The sequence below is a fragment of the Solanum pennellii genome, chromosome 4, assembly GCF_001406875.1.
Source record: "Solanum pennellii chromosome 4, SPENNV200".
In the NCBI taxonomy this organism is placed as follows: domain Eukaryota; kingdom Viridiplantae; phylum Streptophyta; class Magnoliopsida; order Solanales; family Solanaceae; genus Solanum; species Solanum pennellii.
The window spans coordinates 64,617,736-64,625,202 of NC_028640.1; the positions used below are offsets into that span (position 1 = coordinate 64,617,736).

Genomic DNA, 7,467 nt, shown 5'->3' on the forward strand with positions numbered 1-7,467 from the left:
CTGATTTGTATAACTTGATCATATTGTGGGCAATTGGTCGAATGGGATGATTGACTTGACGATATACTTTGATTGTCTGTTGTTGGATGTTGATGTTGAATTATCGGCCTCATATTTGATTATTGCACTATTTTGTTTGCATTGATATTGTTGTACCACTCATGTAAACCTATACCAAGTTCTAGCAAGCATGATGCTTGTTTGGCCATAAAATGGTGCATTTGTCTATGCTTGTAGCCAGTATATACTGATAGAGCTGTTAATTATTCATTGGTTTTATGAGACTGTCGATTTAAGGATTGGTCGAAAAATTCAATGTTAATGATTTCACTTTGTGCGTTGAAGCTTCCATACCCATCATTTTTTATCTAATAAGTCTTTATCCTCATACTTGTTTTCTTATTAAGTCAAGACAATTTATATGATATAATAAAATAAAAGTATTCTAGTGCTTAAGTTATTATTATGAGCATAGTGTACAAGTTAACTAAAATTTATATTAGTATATAAAAATGAAATCTTAATTTTTGGTTAAATTAATCCCAAAAAAATGCATGTATGAATATCTGGCGACTTATAACCCAAGCAAAATGAAGTAAGTAAACGCCCAGCAAGAAGTCAATGATTTGTTCATTAAAGCTGAAGCATTTTAAACAAGTTCAAAACTGAATTATACCAGATATCTTTCAACAATTATTCTTCCAAATCAAAGGAAAAAAATATAGAGGTGATCCCTCCACTTGTTTCCAAGCTTCTTGCACCATCTTCATATAATATAAATGGACAACTTAATAATAAAAAGTATTAAGACAAATGATGTTGCTAACACAATTTATTTCTAACATTCATAGGTACTTATTGTTATTCACTTTAATATACATAGGTCACCCTACATATATAAAGATGATATCTTGCATATTGAAATTATAAGTAAAAACAAAGCTAAAACATCAAGTCTGTAATCTTTAAAATGGACCAAATATATAGAAACTAGATTTTTAAAAAATGTTTGTTTGTCACTCATGGATCAATCTAAATTTAAAAGTCATCTCCACCGAAAGCTTCATTGAGGAAAACATCATCCCATTCCCATGCATCATTCTCATGTGTTGTTTCAGCAAAGTATTCATTGTTTCCCATGGTATTCTCCTGATGATTGTGACAAAATATTTAAAGTGAGTTTTGTGCAAATAATATCACAAATATAAATTTATAAAAAAAAAATGTTAATTGATCAATAATAATAAGAATATAGTTTTGAACTAACCTCCATGGGAAAGTTAAGCTCATTAACATTAGAAGCTATTGCATCACTTTGAATTGAAAATTGATCATTCGATTGAATGATGTGATTGATGTTGTTGTTATTGTCCAAGTTGATATTCCAATTTGAATGGTCATACTCCAACCCTAATTGGGAGGGAGTGTTCAATTGTGTACCCATATTCACGAGCGGACTCGAGTCATACCTGAAAGAAACAATGTTAAAGAACTACAATACCAACATAACTATTAAATGTATTTCATTGACTTATTGTATATGATATTATTATTATTTATGCGGTCTCTTTTATCTTGCAAACAATAATTAAATGCATGAATATCGAAAGAAACCTTGTGGAAGCGCAATTATTCTGCCAGAACTTTGTGAGAGAGTTGTCACTATTTTCACCAAATGTCAGTTGTTCCTGCAAATTATTAGTTAACTACTTTAGTACAAGGGCGGGCAGTGAAGGGATAAGATTTTTTTTATGAATAACATCTCAAGAATATTAATGTACCTCTGACAATCCAAATGTTTCTGTTGATTTCTGCTGGAGATCTACTAGCATGTTCTGTTGTTGGTTCTATTGTGCAGATAAAAATAATTATATCAAAATTTTAAAAAAAATATCTCACCTCTTTAAGAAGACCTTAATAATAAATAATATTTCAAGAATATTAATTTACTTGTGATTGTCCAAGTGCTTGTGTTGAATTCTGTTGGACATAAACCATCATGTTTTGTTGTTGGCTCTATTTCGCAGATAAAAACAATAATATCAATTTTTAAAAAAAAAAATCACATCTCTTTAAGAAGATATTAACAAAGAATATTATTTCAAAAATATTAATTTACCTGTAATTGTCCAAATGTTTGTGTTGAATTCTGTTGGACATCCACTACCATGTCTTGTTGATGGCTCTATTGAGCGGATAAAAATAATAGCATCAACATTTAAGAAAATATTCATCTTCTTAAGGAGATCTTAATAAAAAATTATATTTCAAGAATATCAATTTACTTGTGATTGACCAAATGTTTGTGTTGGATTCTTCTGGACACCTACCACCATGTTTTGTTGTTGGCTCTATTTTACAAATAAAAATAATATCAAAATTCAAAAAAAAGTTCCATCTCTTTAAGGAGATTTTAACAAGGAATAGTGTTTCAGGAATATTAGTGTACCTGTGCTTGTCCCAATACTTGTGTTGGATTCTGTAGGATATCTACTTCCATGTTTTGTTGCTGACTCTATTGTTAGGGTCAAAATTATTATATAAAATTCAAAAAAAAATATAGTCTATTTAAGGAAATCTTAACAATCAAGAATATTAATGTACTTGTGGTTGTCCAAATGTTTGTGTTGGATTTCGATGGACATCTACCATCATGTTTTGTTGTTGACTCTGTTTCGCATATAAAATAATATATCAAAAAAATAAAAAATAAAAATCTCATATCTTCAAGGAGATCTTAATAGGAAATAGTATTTCAAAAATATTAATATACTTGTGATTGTCCAAATAGTTGTAATAAATTCGCATGAACATCTACCATCATGTTTTTTTGCTGGCACTATTGTACAAATAAAATAAATCATATCAAATATTTGAAAAGAAAATATCTCAATTTTTTAGAAGATCCTAAAAAGTGTTACCTGCAATGGGGTAAAAGGTGATGGATTTCGAGAAAATGACATATTCCCTAAATGTGAAGAACCAGCGAAGGAAGGGGTATATGTATAATTGCTAGAACTGTTTGCTACTCTCTTTCCTTTGTCCATCCAATCTTGATTTTGAATAGTTGAACTGCAACAATAATGAAATAATTAAAGCAAAATTAAGGAGAAAGGAGAGGGAATTTTTCAATTATGTGAAAAAAGTTAATAACCTGAATGGACTAATCCAATTATTAGTATCAAACTGGTGAGGAGCCATTTGTTGTGCAACAGAGTGAACATCCATATTTCCTTGTTTCTCCAATTCCATCTAATCAAAATTCATTTGACATTAGTTGTGATTTTACATTATTTCTAAGAAAAATAAGTATTTTCTTGAAAATTGTGATTTCATATTATTCGTCAAATGACAAATCAAGGAAAATTAAATGGTGGAAGAACAAACTTTTCTAGCCATGATTTTTTGAAGAGAGAGTTTCAAGTTACTCTCACACCAACGTAGTTGGTGAAGAGAAGGCTCTTGTTCTGCTCCTGTTTCGTAATCCCTGCATAATCATATTGTTAGACAGAATATATCGACAACCACTTTAACTTAGTAGTGTATTACATTTAGACCAGTGAAATACTCTATAATATAAATGTCTAAATGAAAAATAAAGGGGATGTCAATATATTAAACCATGAGACTATAATTAAGAAAAACACTTGTAATACTAAATTAAATGACCTTATGTTAGCATCCACAATTTGTAGCTCCAATGTGCTCTTCTTGATTTGTAGCTCCAAATTCTATATCAAAAAATTTCAAATTAAAATAACTTTATCAACTTTTGTCATTGGCTCTAGAATGATATATTAACACTTATTTAGACAATTCTTAATTTCTATTTCAAGTCACACCTAATTAACACACTACTAATAGAATAGCAAGGGTAGATTGAAAAGAGAAAAAACAACTCATAATAGAGACATCAAATTAAGTTTTGCTCACCTCAATTCTGTAGAAATTAAGACACCGGCGATAGGTTGAAACATCCAAAGACAGCCATCATGATAAAGTTTAATAATTAGTGAGAAAGTCCTGAATTTCACTTAATACAAAAGAAATCAAGTATGAAGTACTAGGTCTAGGTTGTATCTAACATTCAATAAATCAAAATATTGTAACGTTTATATAACTCGACATATTTGAGTTTGTTCATATTATTAGTCTCAAGTCTAAATAATGCAGCAGGGTTGTTGATGTCTGATGGTCAATCAAAAATAATTTCTTCACTCCATAAAGATGGAAACAAGGTTGAGTATATCTTACTCTCCTTAGATCTTATTAATAAGATTATATCGAGTTTGTTGGTGATGGTGATGGTGATTGTGTCAAACTTATACACATGCCTGTCTATATTTTTCCTTGGTCAAAATAGATTTTGTTAATTATGCTTTGGCCGAATCTTAGATCTCTTTGGTCTGATATAGACAGTATTAATAATAATAATAATAATAATAACAACAATATGCATATGATAATTCAAGTTTATAAGTTAGTTAAATTAATTTATCTACTGTATGAAATTGTCACTCCTATCAATTTAAAGATTTTCATTTTATTTGCACCTTTAATTTAGTTGAAGATTTTAATCATTTATCCGTAATATCTTTGCTAATTTTCAAAGTATTCTTTTAAAATAAAGCTTCTAATTCTCTTTTTATTCCATTTCGTCGTTCGTGAATCTTCTTAAACACATACTTTTTAATTTTACATTTTTTATAAATAATATCGTAACACAATATAATTAAAGACAATAAAGTAAACAAAGGAAAAAGTGAGAAAGAGAGGAGATCCAAACTGTTTGTCAAGAAGGTGCAGCTTGCTAACATCTCCTCTGATGTGATTCAATTGTCTCAATTTTTCCACCTTTTCCTTCATTAATATACCAAAAAAAATGTATTAAAACTAATTTAAAATGGGTCAAACAGATATCAATAATTTTTAAAAAAAAATTATTACAACTCTCTCAATTATACACTTTTTTAATAAGTCAAGCTTGTTTTGTTGAATGAATTAAAACAAGTCAAAAATCACTTAGTTTTCGTTAATTTTGAGAATGTCATTTTAAGAATCTTTTAATTAATACACGCTCAATTTCAATTTGTTTATCTGATTTCATCTTGATGTAATTTAATAAACTAATATCACTTTTGTATCTTACGATCTTAAACTAAAGAGAGATAGAATGTGTCAAAATAAACATGTGTTATGTGAAAAGTTGGAATTAAAAAGTTATCGAAAAAGAAAAAAAAGTTTTGATCAAAGATCGTTAAATGTCCCACATTGGTGAATAACTAAACTTCTGAAGGTATAATTAGTTTTGCCTAAAATTTAACTAAACATGGTATAAGAGTCAAACTTGATGTAGGCCTCAGGAAATGGAACAGTTGTGGGGGTGGAAATACACCACCACCACCACCCCCGTCCATAAACATCACACTCCGGATCGGACAGTGTTTGAATAAAGAATATCCAAATCTGGACTTAATAGGGTGTTACCATGGAATCCCACATAAAAATGTCTAGGTCTGGGTATGAGATCTGGTGTAAAGAGGTAATGAAGGAATGAAGTGTCCCACATCGGTGAATAAATAAATTTATGAGTTTCTCGGGTTACACAAAAGCCCTAACTTGACACATTCTTATTAAAATGTAAAAGAAAAAAGAAACAAATTGAAATGGGTAAGAACGAGTACTAATTTTCGTTTCAAACTTTAGCAAATTTCATCATCATATAAAGATTAGACGGACTAATCCACATTAATAGAAACAAGACATAATTTTAGAAAATAGAAAAGTCCTACAAATACATATAGATAATAAATATATAAAAGAGTAAAGTACCTTAACATCGGTCATGTGACTAGCCCCAACAAAAGAAAAAAAAACTCATAAGTTAGTGCTACACTATATAAGTTACTAATAGCTAAAAAATATCAAGAAAATAAAGAAAATATTCGTGTACGTGAATCTCCGCTCAACCGGAAGCATAAGGTATCGCTGAAGCATATCTTCGACTCTACAAAAATTGTAAATTTAGTTTTAAAAAAAAAAGTTAATCAAGATAATAGTTTTATAGATTAATAACTAGCACGGCAAAATGGAGAATTCAGATTTTTTGTAGAAATCATATATACAATACCTTTGTGGGCTACAGAATTTATTGAGCCGACCAGAAGGCGAGAACGCGACAAACAACACGTCCACGTCACAACAAAACGCAATCTCCTCAGCTTTTTTTAATAAACTACTACGTCGCTTAGAAAATGTAACTTGACGTTTCGTTGTCTCTTCTATTTTCTTTATCTCAATTTTTCTGCCCATCTTTAAAAGGAGTCTCTTCTTTACCTCAAAGGGAACAATACAACGATTGAAAGAGCAGGCTCCAAAGTAGCTAATTTATAAGGTCAAAAAAGCTATTTGGGTCAATATGAAATAAATAAAAAGTTGGTCAACCTCATCCAAACATGGTCGTGTGCATGTGTTATTAATTGTTGACTTTTGGACAATATTAGTCAACTGTTTGTCCTCTGCACGTGTGATTGCATTAATTAATTAATTAATTAATAATAATAAAAAAAAAAAGTAGCTAATTTATAAGGTCAAAACGCTATTTGAGTCAAATGTTAAAATAAATAAAAAGTTGTTCAACCTCATTCAAATATGGTCGTGTGAATTATCATAACCAATTTGACATTTGGACAATATGAGTTAAGTGTATGTATTTTGCATGTGTATTGGATTAATAATAATAATAATAATAATAATAATAATAATAATAATTAATATATATATATATATATATATATCCAAATATGATGATGTTACTATGTTATCTTGTGTGACTTTTAGTACCTAGCTTATTATAAGAATGTTATATTCCTTTTTTTTTTGTCTTCTATATTTATTGATAAACAGCAAGAGAAAAATATTTTTAAAAAATTTGGTCAAGGAGCATGGCGAAAAAAAATGAGAGATTAACCAAAAAAAAAAACTATTAATCTTCATTTATTAGTGTTAGCTAAAATCAAGAGACCAATTCCATATATATATATATATATATATATATATANAATTTACCTGTGTTTCATGCAGGCATATGTTATTTTTATATTCTTTTGAACAATCTTTCATATAATTACTTTTATAAGGAAAAAAAATGTAAATTATTGTAGTTTTTAGAACATTTCTAAAGAAATTAAATGATTTGATATTGGCACATATTTTAAAAATTGTAAATATATAAATATTGATTATAAAATATCTTGGTATCTAATTGTTTTTATATGTTACATAATTTATCATATTATATGTTATATGATATAATTGTCTTGTTAAAATTGATTGATGTTTTAATGTAGCGACTAAACATAATTTTTTATATTTTTTTAATATGAAAAATATAGAATCTTATAATTTTATGGTTAGAATAACTCCTTGTGTAAATAGATTTATGTGAAATATTTTGATGATAAATAT

General features: G+C 28.4%; 1 pseudogene; it reads right to left on the reverse strand.

Annotated features, from left to right (window-relative positions):
• Window positions 1-1,038: 1,038 nt before the first annotated feature.
• On the reverse strand, window positions 1,039-3,267 carry LOC107016924 (annotated as a pseudogene).
• Between the last annotated feature and the right edge of the window lie 4,200 nt (window positions 3,268-7,467).